Here is a 14959-nt window from a genome sequence, read left to right on the forward strand (position 1 = left end):
TAATAGAAGAAATAGATTCTTTTTAAAAACACCGATGGCTCAAAAATTAATGGATTTATGTAACAACCACAAATTTTACCACATTCTCTGTTCAAGTTAATTAAAAGGTCAAATAATCTTCTTTTAGTTTATTTGAGACAGACGTCTGTCACCTACAATCATCATAGAGCATTCATGAAAATTTTCATTCAAAATTCATTCAAACCAAATGGCACCCTAAAACTACTCTAAACTGTGCATCTGATCATATAGCTTCTGTTTAATGTTTTAGAAGTTCAAGTATCTCTTGAGGAAAACATTCGACTATATTCACATTGTTAGAAGTATATTAAGGCTTACGACTCTTTAAATTCATCCATTTGATCTTCTTTACTGCCTGCATATTTCCTTCTCTTTTATTTAGCCAATTAAAGCCAAATGGTGTAATTAAATTAGTATCACAAAAGATTGTATTTACCTAGCACAAAAGGAAGTTTAAAAGTGGCCCCTTCATGATTTACTTGATTACTTTAGAAAGCTAAGTGGGCTCATTTAGACACCGTAATCATATTTTCAGTGATGATTTCCTAGATCAACTGCAAATGATCATTTGGCCATGTATTGAAACAGAGTCTCAGTACTGGGTCTTTAAGTGTGCATTATTTGGTTATATTAATTTTAGTATTTTTTCTAAGAAATTTTAAAAGAATCTAATAAAGACACTTTACAAGTTGGCACCTGCCTCTCCAAACATGAAAGGGACTTCTCGAAGGAGAGTTTTACTCAACATGGTCCACTGACCTCATCTATCCATCTCAAAACTTCTTAGAACTAGCATTCATATGGATAGAGATATTCAAATAAGTTCCTTTCCTTCAATTCTTAAGCACATACATATCATGGTTGAGCTAAATGTTGGCTAAGAGATAAATTGACCTAACCTAGATCAGAGAATGGCAGACATAGGAGGTGAACTGAAACTGAGGCTTTTACGTTGTCTGGAATCCTAAAATGGTGGTTCTTTTCCCAGGAAAATCACTGTTTTGACTCTACGTTCATGAGGAAGGAGTAGGTGCTGAGAGGAAAAAAGGAAACAAAATGGGAAGATTTCTCTCTGAGGTAGTCTAAATCAACACCCTAACGTAAAACCTGAAAGTAACAAAGTATTTGCTACAATCCATTGTCTGTGATGTCAAGAGCATGTGATTTGGAAAGGCTTTCAAATTTTGCAATCTGATTATGCCTTTCACCTAACCCCCACTGAATTGTCTGCGCTTTCTCAGAGATGAAAAACATTGCTAATTCATTAAGAAAGTAATATAAGATGCCATCAGCTACACAACCTCGTTTTCTATCATTTAGCGGCAGCTGACAAAGTACTGAGAACGTGGAGGTCCAAGTAGTGGTTACATTGATGCTCAGAACCATCTCAAAATCCTTGAATAAGTCACTGTCTTTCTCAAGCTGTTTTTTGTTTTGTTTTGTTTTTTTAAATATTGAAAACGGGTTTGATAAGCTTTGTGGCTTCCTTCAAATTTTATACCATTACTTTTTAATCATGGTAAATGTTACTAGTTTTACCAGCATTCCTTCGTTCAAATCCACACTCTTCAAACATCCCACCAAAGTTTCTGAGAGCAGAGGAGAGTGAACTCTGCCCCTGGATGGTCGGGCACGTCTCAAAGCGGTTAGAAAGTTATCTTTATGTCTATCACTTTATCTCAAAACCTATCCTTCATACGTTACTACTAAAATATCTATGTGTGATACAAAAACCTCCCCCCAAACCATCAACGAAAATAGGGAACTCAAGGGGATTCATCAGACTTAACCGCGTGACTTCATGACTCTCTTACACGTGTGCGTGCATCTTTGAAATCATTGAGAAGGATTCCCATGATGCCTTGTCACCACGCTGTGCTTTTTGAGGACCAGTTTCCTACGCCCCTAAGAGCTGACTGGAGCCGATAGGTTATATACTATAAGGGACAAGGGCAAGGGTTTGGGTCAGTGCTTGGGTTCAAATTCTAGGTCAAACGCTTATGGTGAGCGTCGTCTTGGGCAAGTCACTTTGTATCTGTGTGCCTCAGTTTCCTCATCTTGAAAATGATAGAGTAGGCCTCACCTCTTAGGTTGTTGTATTATATGACTTAATATGTGGGACATTTCTTACAGCAGTGCCTGCAACACAGAAAGTGTTATGTAAGCATAAGCCATCGTTATTGTTACTATGGTCTTTGAAAATTCACACTTGCTGGCCCCAAAAAATCAAGAAAATCGGCTGATCCCAGTATTCTATCTGCCCCCCACCCCACTTCCTATTCCAACAGTGCTGTGGGAATTGAGAGAAGTTTTCACAAAGTTAAACCACACTCGTCAGTCAAAACACACGCTAAAAGTACTAAGCTTACTAACTTAAGGTCTCGTAGACAGTTGAAAGGAATAAAGATAGATTTCAGAATCCATATTAAGGAATATAAAAGTAAAAGTAAATTGTGATTGAGAACTATCATGTTTTTTTTACTGAAAATGTTTTGATTTTATTATTTCTCTTGGAGGCCAAAATCGGGTGACTCTTTGAATGAGGCAAATTAATCTTTGATCAGATCTAGGACACTTGGTCTCCATACTGTATCGAAATTCATTCAGTGTCAATTTCTGTGCAACCTGTCATCCTGATTTGCTCAAATATGAAGAAGCTGTTTTCCATTCCTGAGACAGAAAATTCAATAAAATGATCCAGAAGTATTTGGCTTATAATTTAAACAGCAATGCTGTGGAAGTAATTCTAACCACTTTATCTCAAAAAACAGACTTTATTTTCTTCCACAAAATAACTGCAAACACATATTCTGGACTAGTTTATCAAGTGGGAGGTTTATGATTTCTGACTAGTTTAGGAAATAGGGTGTTTACTATTTCTGAGTTGTAAGAGTAATTTTTGGTCAAGAAAATTCCAAAAATAAGGAAGTAATGTCACATACTTGAATCACCAATAATTTCATCCATAGTTAACATGTTGGCGTATGTATGTTATATTTAATATGCTATGTTTGCTACATTGAATACACTACCATGGCATACTGATTTAAAGTATATCTTCATATATTTATATAAATGACATGTTCATCTAAAATATATACAACATTTGAATAGATGCCAGATACTATCTTTATCATTACTTTTTTTTCCTCTTTAAATATTTCTGAAAAGCATCTGCACACACATTTCTTTCCTGAATCTCAGATTATTTTCATAGTCTAGGAGCCTAGGAGTGGAGCGACTCAATCAGATGATATAGATAGCTTTATGCTTCTGTCTAGATTAAAACAAAAAACAAACAAACAAAAAAACCCAAAAAACCAGAAAACAAAAAACCCCAGCTCAGTTGCTTTTGAAAAACCCTATGAACCAATCATGTAGAAGAAAGCATAGGTCTCTGCACCTGTAGCAGCAGCCACGAAAGCTCTTTTTCAGAGTCATTTATGAAAATGGGCAGAACTTTCCTTGACTTTCTTTTTGGACTGTTCAGAAGCTTGAATAATCTCCGTTACATATTAGAAGTGGCAGGTTGGTTAGCCTCTTTAGTCTTTAAATTCTTCACTGGTATAAAAAATATACCAGTATGAAAAATACAGTATCTCGTGCAGATGTTTTGAGAATAATAAAGTACTGTACCCATCCAGTGCCCAAAACAGAGGAACATTCAGGAAATATTGGGGGCACCGAGTGATTCTTAAATCCTATCTCCATCATCACCTTAATGTAATATCATATATTTAAACTATGCAACTTAGTTTTACCTAGGTTACTTCATCATGGTACATACTCCGTCTGTATCCAGAAATGCAGCATGTCAAACGTCTATTGGGCAAAGACCACAAATGGGAAACCACTGGAAGAGGTCCCAAATAATTCTGATGTTTTTATTGTAAAATCAAAGAAATAATAAGATTATTGTTTACACCAGGAAGACAATCCTCTCTGCTATAAATACAACTTTGTTCAAATGAGTGGGAGATAGTGGTAGAAATTCTGGCTCTAGGCCAGAGGAAATACTCGGATGTAATCCTGTCTGGATACCAGAAGCAACAGCCTACCCGCCTGCTCCCTCGTGTCGAGAAATGAAACCCAACAGTTGTGCAAGAGGAACACTGATCTTTTGACTATTCTTGGATGAAAAAGCTCCAGGGGCCATCACAAAAAGTGGGACCAATTGGCAGGAGAGGAGAGTGATGAACAATGAGCCTGAGTCCAGCTGAGCAATAATGGCATTAGGCCCCTTCCAATCAGGTGACGATGAGAAAGCGGCTACTGAGTGTCTTTCGAGTCTTTCCTGAAGCCCTTCAATCTTTGCCACACTTCCGCCCAGCCTCTTAAGCATCATCCAGATTTATTCCCACCCCACCTCCATCTCGTTCCCCCGACTGCGGAGCAAGCGCTAATTTATTCTCAAAAGTGCTTCCAGGCAGCACTTGTGATAAAACATCAAATTCAACTAGCCTCATTCCCCTGTTTAAAATCCACTCGTTTTCGGGCGCCTGGGTGGCTCGGCCGGTTAAGCGTCCAACTCTTGGCTTCAGCTCAGGTCACGAACTTGCAGTTTCCTGAGTTCGAGCCCCACAGTGGGCTCTGTGCTGACAGCCCAGAGTCTGCTTGGAATTCTGTCTCCCGCTCTCTCTGCCTCTCTCTCACTTGTACCATCTCTGTCTCTCTCAAAATAACAAAAATCCACTGGCTTTAAAAGACAATGCTACGGGGGCGCCTGGGTGGCGCAGTCGGTTGAGCGTCCGACTTCAGCCAGGTCACGATCTCGCGGTCCGTGAGTTCGAGCCCCGCGTCGGGCTCTGGGCTGATGGCTCGGAGCCTGGAGCCTGTTTCCGATGCTGTGTCTCCCTCTCTCTCTGCCCCTCCCCCCGTTCATGCTCTGTTTCTCTCTGTCCCAAAAATAAATAAAAAACGTTGAAAAAAAAAATTAAAAAAAAAAAAAAAAAAAAAGACAATGCTACGATATGACGAAATGTAACACAGTGGCTTTTTAACTGTAGTATCATCGGAAGTACCCGGAGGGCTATTTAAATCAGTTTCTCAGTCAGGTCTAAGGTGGGGCCTGAGAATGTACATTTCTCATAAACATCCGGGTGATGTTAATGCTACTAGTTGGGGAGAAACACCGGGAGAACCAGGGATGTAACAACTCACGCCCACCCACTGAGCCCCAGGGCTCAACAGGGTGCCCTTCACATCCTACACTTCCCTGGTGGCACCCGGGGGGCTCAGTCAGTTCAGTGTCCAACTCTCGATTTCAGCTCAGGTCACGATCTGAGTCTGGCTCCGTGCTGTCAGGGCACAGCCTGCTTGTGATTCTCTCTCTCTGCCCCTCCCCTGCTCTCTCTCAAAAATAAATAAACTTAAAAAGAAAAAATCCTACAGTTCCCCAAATCCATCGTGTTCTTTCTCGCCTACGTGTTTCTTCACATGCCACTTCGTCTACCTGGCTTGCCTCCCCGTGCTGCCCACAGGGTCATCTCCACCCGGCCCACCCCCAAGCTTCTGTGTCCCTGTGATAGCAAGCATCTCCCTCTCTCCCACTGTGCCCTTAACACCATGTGCGGCAACTGCTTCATTATTTACACTCCCTGGCCAGGAGCCTGAAGGCCAGCTGCCCTTATCTTTGTATTCTCGGTGCCTAACGAAACGCCTGACACAGGGTGGGAAGGCACGCCAAGGTTTTTTCAACCCGTGTCCGTAACTCTGTATCAGGCCCAACGGTTCTAACACCTTGACAACCTGCCAACGATGGTTATTTGTTTTAATCCGCTTCCGCTTGGTGATCGGTGGGAATATCTTCAAAGGGTCCATGGGCTTGCCATCTGAGTTGTGAACAAGCAGCAGCCAAGACCTCATCCTGTTCTGGACATACCAGAGAAGGAGCCAGAAGGGGAGCCCGGGTAGAGAAAGAGTAGAGCCTGGGCCCTGGGGTAACTAAGCAGAGAAAAGGTGAACACAGGGGCCAAGAGAGGACTAAGCCCCAGAAAGCCCTGCGTGGAACCCCCAGGCAAGTACTTTCGTTCTCTAGTTTATCTCAAGGATGGGAGTGTCTACATTTTTAACGCCACACGGCTTTCGTCTAAGGACACTCCTCTTCGGATTGAAGATTTAATGATTAGAATCTTTGTTAAACCTATCAAGGCCCGATTATATTTCAACTCCAAGTGAAGGTCTGTACAAACAGCAGCCAGCAGTAAATACAGATGTCAGAGTCCACTGCGTGGCTGGGTTTACAGCGCCATCATCAACCAAATAAAATACTTCCATTCCAATTATATTCAGAAAGAAAATCTAATTCCTCAAACATGATGAGTTTTTCAGCCTTCTGAGGCTACAAAAATTTTGCTACAATGTCTTTCTACCGTGATGCGGATTTAGCTGGTACCTAAAAGCTCTGAAAGCAATAGTGAGGAATCACACCTTGCAGGCCACTTAAAAATCTACTATGGCCTGGGGCACCTGGGTGGCTCAGTCAGTTAAGCCTCTGACTTCGGCTCGGGTCATGATCTTGAGGTTCGGGAGTTCAAGCCCCACGTTGGGCTCTGTGCTGACAGCTCGGAGCCTGGAGCCTACTTCGGATTCTGTGTCTCCCTCTCTCTCTGTTCCTCCCCGCCCCAGCCCCCCACCCCCAAATAAACATTAAAAGTAATTTTTAAAAAATCTGCAATGGCCAAGGTACATCTGGAGAATTATGTTACAGTGTTATACGTAAAGCTCAACCTTCAAATACTAAAGGAGGAGCACCACAATAAGAATCAATTTTCAGAAAACCATTAATACCGCTGTCAATATCTCCTATCTTTACACTTGGCTAGCCTGGACTTACAGGTCTCTAAGTCAACCAGGGCTGATCTGACGCTTATCCAAGGGTTGGGAAGAATTCAAATTAGAGTGGGAGAATTTTCCCACTGACTCCATTGATTACAGTGGGATTTTTAATACCTGGTAAAAAACGGGTACTCGACAAATGGTAGTTGAGTTGAAAAGAAAGCTGTTGGCCAATTTTTTTACAATTATATCAACACGGAAGAGATGTTCAGCTGTTTCTGATTTATTATCTCTGCAGTCCCCAAATATTAGGAACGAAAAGAACTCAAGGATTAACTCAAATACCTTATTATATATTCATGGTAACTGCCCTAATGCGATTTCTAGTTTGTCTCCAGTTACACTATTTTATCTGGCAGGTATGTTCCCTCAAAATTATATGCCAATCAATCACGAGCTCTAGTGTCCAGATACTTTGGCTTAGCGTTTCCCCATTGGTGAGACAAAACCCTCAAGACTATCTTAAAATTAGTTTAAACCGGCTTCCGTTTGATCTGGTTCCTCCTTTATTTTTTTTCTGTATTCTATTCATGTGAAGCAAGTCATTTGGCACAGTCTATACTCAAGGGGAGGGGAGAGTTCAAGAGGGTGGACGTCAGGAGTCGGGATCTTTGGGAGACACACTGACCTCTCAACTACACAACTTCCTCTTAATTTTTCATGTCTCTGACTCCTACTAGTTCCTATTTTATTTTGACTCTAGTGCTCATGCTTGTACAGTCCAGTTCTATTTTTTAAGACACTATGCTAATAAATTCAATATATCCAAAATAATGTAATAATACTAAACGAAACAAAACTATCCCTCCTCCTTCCTCTCTCCCAAAATTCCCAAACTCAAAAATCTCCAGAATTATAATCCCCTCTAATTTAATTAGGTCAGATTGAAATTCATCATTTTTAATGGACTCCAATTTTTTTTAAGTTAGAGTCCAAGGATTTAGATCTTTCTTACAATTATATTTAATATTTTTTGTAGGGAGTTAGAACTTTTTAGCTTTAGTTCAAATTCCAAATATTCTGACTTGTTAATGATTTGAATAGGTGTTAGCAGCTTGACAGTATTTGTAAAGCTTGTATACTCTCAACTTCACATTTTGTTTTTCCTTTTTCAGCCCACTAAAGCAAATCATGGATGCCTGTACTCTTTATAGCTGGCAAACGCTGTTTAACATCTGTCAAGATTAGGGCGCCTGGATGGCAGAGTCGATTAAGCATCCAAGTCTTGGTCTCGGGTCAGGTCATGATCTCATGGTGAGTTTGAGCCCTGGGTTGGGCTCTGAGCTGCCAGTGTGGAAGCTGCTTGGGATTCTCTCTTTCCTTCTCTCTGCCCCTCCCCCACTTGTGCTCATGCTCTCTCAAATTTAAAAAAATTTTTTTTAATGTTTATTTATTTTTGAGAGAGAGACGGAGCATAAGCAGAGGAGGAGGAAAGGATGAGAGGCAGAGAGGGAGACACAGAATCTGAAGCAGACTCCAGGCTCTGAGCTGGCAGCACAGAGCCCGACGCGGGGCTTGAACCAACAAACCGTGAGATCATGACCCAAGCCAAAGCCGGATGCTCAATCGACTGACTCACCCAAGCGCCCCTTAAAAATTTGTTTAAGAAAATTTTTAAAGCATCTGCCAAGACCTAATGATGCCCTTTTGATGGCAATCTGAACATAAGTGGAATTTTAAGACAGGTCACCCCTTGAAAAACAACGTTCAGCAGAGAAATAATCACCTCGGTATAGAATTTAAGAATTCTAGAGTGACAAAATAGCGAGCACTGGGAATTGAGTTACAAGATGTAGAAGCGACATCCTTTTGATAAACAGGCACGAAATTGTGTGAAGCCAATATGCCTTCAGTGGTGTCAACATCCACTAAGTAAGCTCAGTATCTCCTTCATTAGCCTTGACCCAAACACTTAAGGCTGGCTACTCCTCAAAGGAGAGGACCAAGCGGGGGAGGATGCGTCACTTCTCCCTATGAAGGTATTTCGATTTTGAGATTACTCAACGAACAGCGAGGGCTATCATAGGTAGTCATTCCAAGACCAAAAAGGCTAGAAACACCACCCTTCAATCAAACATCTGGCCAAATTTAATGTGCTTTTATAAATGTACTTAATAATTAAAAACCAAGGGAGGTGTTTGGAGACAGGTTTCAAGAAATTGGAGCGGGTAGACTGATAACAGGGGTAACGGACAGATCTGTCAAACAGAGGGAAAGAGACCTACTGGTTCTCCAAAGCCTGGCTGGGGAACGCCCCATCTGGTGGTGCTTTGGCAGATGTGAGCACCTGCTAACAGGATTTATCAGCTGCTAGCTCGCGCTACGTTACAGCACATCGAACACACGGATGACATAACGTGACACCAACCGTGTCTACTCTTTTCTTGCAGGTGGAAGTCAGTGTGAACGCCTCGGGAGAAGAAAAAGAAGCATCCCATTCCTTTCGTTTCCAAAGGAGCCTTACCCAGCTCACCACGTACAAAAAACAAAAGCAAACAATGTAACTTAACGTGTTCTGATATTTATTTAGTGACATTACGCATTGCAGTCGAGTCTTGTAGGCAGATGCTGAGCAATCTTGCCTCACTTGAACATCTTTAATCACTTTTTATTATACTAGGGGATTTGCATGTGGGTTGTCATTCTTCGTAATGTGATTTTCTTATTGTTTATTTAAGAATCCATATACTGAGTGAGGCTCGTGCAGCTAAGCTACGAAGCAATCTAATTACTTCCAAGTTCTGGTACACAGGCGCCTACTGCAAATGAGTTCTGTCTAACCATCTTCAGGGAGAGATTTGTTATTCAAAACAAGAAAATCCTCAAGGCAGGAACGTCGTTGTCCACTAATCCTGTGAATAATTCCAAGCGGTTTCTTTCCAATCATTGGAACTCCAAAGGAAATGTTCCAAAGTTTATCAATGCAACTATGGTCAACCAAGAATATAGAGAGGATTTTATATACTGTATAAACGCATTGTATTTTCTACTATATTTTTTCCCTTTGTGTGTGTAGACTTATCACAACTAACATCTAATTGGGGCTAATAACATGGCTAAAAGGTGCCTCTATATTAAGGAAGTTGATTTCACTGTCAGCCTTGCGTAAAAGGCAGGTATGAGATTTTCTATTTGTCTGAGCAAACTGTTGGCCATATTCCTTAACAACATGGGACAGCATTAAGTTCAACTTCCCTAATATCCAAGGTTTCTGATTTTGCATCCGCTTACTAAGACTGCGGGTACATACTCCACTTTGCTGTTCAATAGTAATTGTCTCCATATTTAAAAGAAAGCAGCCAGATGCCTGGTCAAGCTGGGGGAATTCCTAACAGGACAGCCGCAGACAGAAGTGCTTCCAGTACGGGAAAGGCAGACTATGGCTTTCTGTACCAAGTAAAGAATTACAGCCATAGTAATTCAGAGTTGAAAAGCATTTGTTTATACAGTCGATGTAGGGGACCTAAGCTTAATCAGCATATTCCTAACTCTCCAGGGTTAATTCACAGAGGTATCCAATTGTAAGCAGGGAGTCTCACATGGGTGCTGACAGGTGAGCAATAAAAATCCATTGAAATAGAGCGTACATTCAAACGGATAGTCAATTAGAAGCAGTATGTCATTTCTCTTTGAGGGTCCAGAGGAGATGGCCTTCCGATAAAGACAATGGTCAAGCGATCACCATCTCCTATGCAGAGATTGCATTTAGGGCCAAGGCAAAAAGGTCTCGGCTTGGCACCCGGCTATTCCTATAAATAAGCATCTACAAGGCAAGTCCAGGGGGAAATCACATTACTGACCTCTGTCCGAGCCATGACCTACCTCGAGTAAAGGTTTTCTATCATTAGCAAGTGCAGTCAGCTCAGCCATCGGCGTGCTTCCGACCTTATCATTCCACGCATCAACAAGATTTTCAGACTCAAACAGAATAAGATGAAAACACAGCCTAGGCATCTAATTATGTTACAGCTACACCTCCTCGATTTTCATAGGTCAAAGTCTCGTTTATCAATGTGCTTAGATTATTGGTTTTCCAAATTAACTCACTAGCAAGAGGAGGGAGGGAAACCTTTAAAGCTTCAAAACTTCAGCATACACATGAGAACCTTAGCACGGTACCCGCACTGTTTAAGATCCTGCAAAGGAGAGATTAGAAAGAAAGACGTTTGTGCACGGAAGCCATTCTCCATGGAAAGAATACCCCGCACAAAGGTACCGACACAGAAAAGATTCCAGGAACCTTAGAAATCTGTTTCTCAAGTTAGGAGATAATTGCGGTGGTTCTCCTGGGACAGCAAGCCATCCTAACAATCGCTATTTATTGATTTCATATTTTGTTTCTGGCACAAAATCAGCACTTGACGTATATCGCCTCATTCGAGCCTCACCACAAGCAATGAAATCTGCCTTACTGTTCCTATTTTACGAACGTGGAAACTGTGCTAAAGCCCAAAGGGATTCGGCATTCAACCCACCCAGGCCAACACAAAGGCCGTGCCCCCATCTCCAAGGCCGCGTTGTAGGGAGGGGGTTGGGGAGGCTGCAGCCACCGCCCAGGGAGGTCAAAGTCTGTGCCATAACCAGATGTCTATTTCAGGAAAGTTGGAGAGGAATAGAATTAACTTGGTACCTACGGGCAGAGTAGATGCAAGGAGGAAAAGACTGGAGGCCACGGTCTCCGGCCCAAGGAGAGTCCCAAGGGGGTTGAGTCTGGCCAGTGGCATCCCGTGTGTGGAGCTGGTGATGGAGCCCATGGACACCAAACCCCATTACTCATCCAGGTGGGTTTCGTCCTGCTTCATAGTGTGTGCCTCCCTGGATATCAAAGTTGGGTCTACTGTCCTTGCCTTCTGTCCCTATGCCACCATCTGTGGAGGTAAGGAGAGTCGGTACTGAAGAAAACTGAACGTGGGGCGGGATGAGGTCAGAAGGGAAGGAGGAAAATCATTCCACCTGTTGTCACCTTATTTAACACACCTGCCACTAAGGTTTTCCAGAGATTCCTAAGACCCCTTTAACAGTTCTTTTGAAGCACAAAATGGAAAAAGCTAATTGCCCCTTCAAGTTAGGAAGATGAGCTCAAAAGGAATGGTTTTTCTAGGATATAGAACTTTGTTTTTCCTTCTTTGTCTTAAAACAGGTCGTTAAATGTGAGCAAGTGTCTGCAATTCACAGGAGCATGATGTTTTATACCCACAGTGTGCTAAGATATTTGAAAATCATTTCAAGGCTTCTTTTCAAATACTAGCCAGAAAAAAAGAGAAAAGTAATACATTAAAATAAAATGTTAAGCAGAAAATATTAGCATTAACAGGAAAAAAACAAATGAGCCTTTCTTTAATTATTAACGAATTCCAAAGTTGTTGCTATTTCTCTGAAAATAGGAGGTGCCGACGGAATTACGCCGATGGTGAGTTACCTGGGATATAAAATTCCAAGGAAAGCCATAATGAGGAATGTGTTACTCCATGTGCATTTAAAATTATGTATTCTACGGAACCAAAGAGTCTGAATAGTCCAACAGCCCTACACTATACAAATATTCAAAGCTCCTCCATTGTTCTTTTCCTTTATATCATCCCTTTATTTCAAACTGATTTTTTTTCAAAAGCAGATGAAATCCATTATGTAGGAGTTTTACTAAGTGCCACATACATGAGGCACGGTAGGCATGTTTGTTACCTCGATTGGTTTCCTTTATTCGTAAACGCACCCTCGTGCTTGGACACTAGGCGGCCCTTCCCTCTTTCCTCCGGTCTCCTGTGTACCGAGCCAAGAGCCACAGAGACGATGTCCACAATCGTTTTCTCATCTTTAAGAGCTCTTTCCCACATCTGGATGCACCAGGTTTTGGCCTCCATGAGGAATAACCAAACCAATTTTTTCCATAGGAGTTATTGCTTTTTAAATTTTTTTAAGGTTTAATTTATTTTCGAGAGAGACAGAGACAAAGCATGAGCAAGGGAGGGGCAGAAAGAGGGAGACACAGAATCCGCAGCGGGCTCCAGGCTCCGAGCCGTCAGCACAGAGCCCGATGCGGGGCTTGAACGCACAGACCGCGAGATCATGGCCTGAGCCGAAGTCGGGCGCTTAACTGACTGAGCCACCCAGGTGCCCCCAAAACTATTGTTTAAATTAAAATTCGCTTTTATGTTTATGTTTCTTAATAAGCATTCTGAACTCTGCCTTTTGTCATCCCTTTTGACTGTCCATTTAATTAAAAAATGTTAAGACCTCAAATTCTATTTACCCATCTCCCCATATTATCAATAACCCTTATTAATACCTTCCTATCAATGTTCTCTATGTTCTAAACATTCTGTTGTGAAAGAGAAAAGGTTTTTTATGGGCTTTGACACCCCATTGACTCAAAGCCAGGGCTCCTAGCTACTCCATGGAGGTCAAACCTTTAAGGCTCTTAGCCACAGGCTTTGTTATCAACATCTGCAGCTTTTCTTTTAGGTCCCAAGAAGGCGATCCGAGCATAAATACCATCATTCTACTCCAAAAGATGATGTCTGAACTGTACAAGTGCTGTGGAGAATATACGGCGCATGGAGTTTTCATTCCAAGCCGAAATGATAAGCCTAGTGTGACGAGCAAGTTATACTTGTGAAGCGCCTACGTGGATGGACACTCCTTCCTGGTCCAAGAAAGCACAGGAATGCCGTAACTAGGTGTCCACCGTGGGAGGACTTCAGAAGAACACCTTTTGAAAACGAAGATTCTATCCAAAGGTAGCTTATCTGACTGTGGGTGTCCTTGTACCAAGTTCATCTTGAAATTTGAAAACTGTCCTGAGCAGTGTACCACATGGATGAACACAGGCTTCCAAACAACAAGAGCAACTTGGAATCAGTTCATAGGAGAAGAAGTCCAACTCTGCTCCCCCAAATGCCACAAATCTATATGCCTTCCTAGCTCATCCGGAAGAGAAACCCAGTGCCTACATAACAAACGCTCTGAGACGTTAATGCCGCACCTGTAAATAAAGACAACTTGCCAGTATTCATCTTTTTTTTTTGCAAGGCTTCTGCTGAGCAATTAAAATCAATCAACACAATTATTCCATGAATTTTAAGCTATCGGTGAGTGACTCCACTCAGTAAAGCATGTAAGTCCTGAAACAGAATGCCAGAACAGCATTGCAAAAAGTGCGGAAAAAACGAAGATTCAAATGCTGCGTCTTCAAGTTGAAGCTGTGCCAACTCCACCAGCAGGTCAGTATTCGAGTTGAACGTAAATGTGAGAAGACCTAATTCTCTCCCACGACCTGCTAGTCCCATTTCGTCAGCTCTGTTAACAAAAAGCATGCCTAAGAACTTCTAACTCAACGTATTCGTGAAACACGAACACAAAGTATTAATATTCAAGTGATCAGGTCGCATGGACCAAGAAGAATAGTGCACGTCAAGAGCAGGAAAGAAACCACTGTTTAACGGCAAACGATGAACAGAAAAACACTGGCAAACAAGGATTGGAAGAAGGGGCCCAAGAATTGTGCACAGGACTGAAAGGCTCAAAGAGAAAATGGAAACGAAATGCGGCCACCTTGACCCACAAGAAAACCTTAAGAACAACAGAAGCACGTATCAAATGTCAACAAATAAACCACGTTCAGAACTGGCGCGTGCATGAAACAGGGGAACAGGCTGTTCCTACCTTTGAGGACATCCAGGAAGGAAAAGAAGATAGTGCAACATGTTCACAGTATTCTTTCTGGGTAGAGGGTTTTAAATGACTTTGTTAAGAAATCTTTACATGTAGGGGTGCCTGGGTGGCTTAGTCGGTGAAGCATCTGACTTCGGCTCAGGTCATGATCATGGGGTTTGTGAGTTCGAGACCCATGTCGGGCTCTGTGCTGACAGCTCAGCCTGGAGCCTGCTTCGGATTCTGTGTCTCCCTTTCTCTCTGTCCCTCCCCTGCTCATGCTCTGTCTCTCTCTGTCTCTCAAAATTAAATAAGTGTTTAAAAAAAAAAAAAGAAATCTTTACATCTACATATTTTCTCAACATCTTTACGATCAGAAAAATATTTTTAAAAATTGTAAAGACACGTTAAATTCATTCAAGGAAGTATTAGGGAAAACGTCAGTACAGAA

General features: G+C 41.8%; 1 protein-coding gene and 1 long non-coding RNA gene across 5 annotated transcripts in view; both read right to left on the minus strand.

Annotated features, from left to right (window-relative positions):
- Positions 1-14959, minus strand: part of PRKG1 (protein kinase cGMP-dependent 1) — a 1267967-nt gene that overhangs the window by 777681 nt on the left and 475327 nt on the right. The window lies entirely within an intron of this gene.
- On the minus strand, positions 2494-6623 carry LOC147575745 (uncharacterized). The gene is made up of 2 exons (XR_015241508.1): positions 4997-6623; positions 2494-4744 (listed from the first exon to the last, which is right to left on the minus strand). It is a non-coding gene; the product is annotated as an uncharacterized LOC147575745 (long non-coding RNA).

This window comes from Puma concolor, chromosome D2 (assembly GCF_028749965.1).
Source record: "Puma concolor isolate L17-30 chromosome D2, mPumCon1.1.hap2, whole genome shotgun sequence".
NCBI lineage: Eukaryota > Metazoa > Chordata > Mammalia > Carnivora > Felidae > Puma > Puma concolor.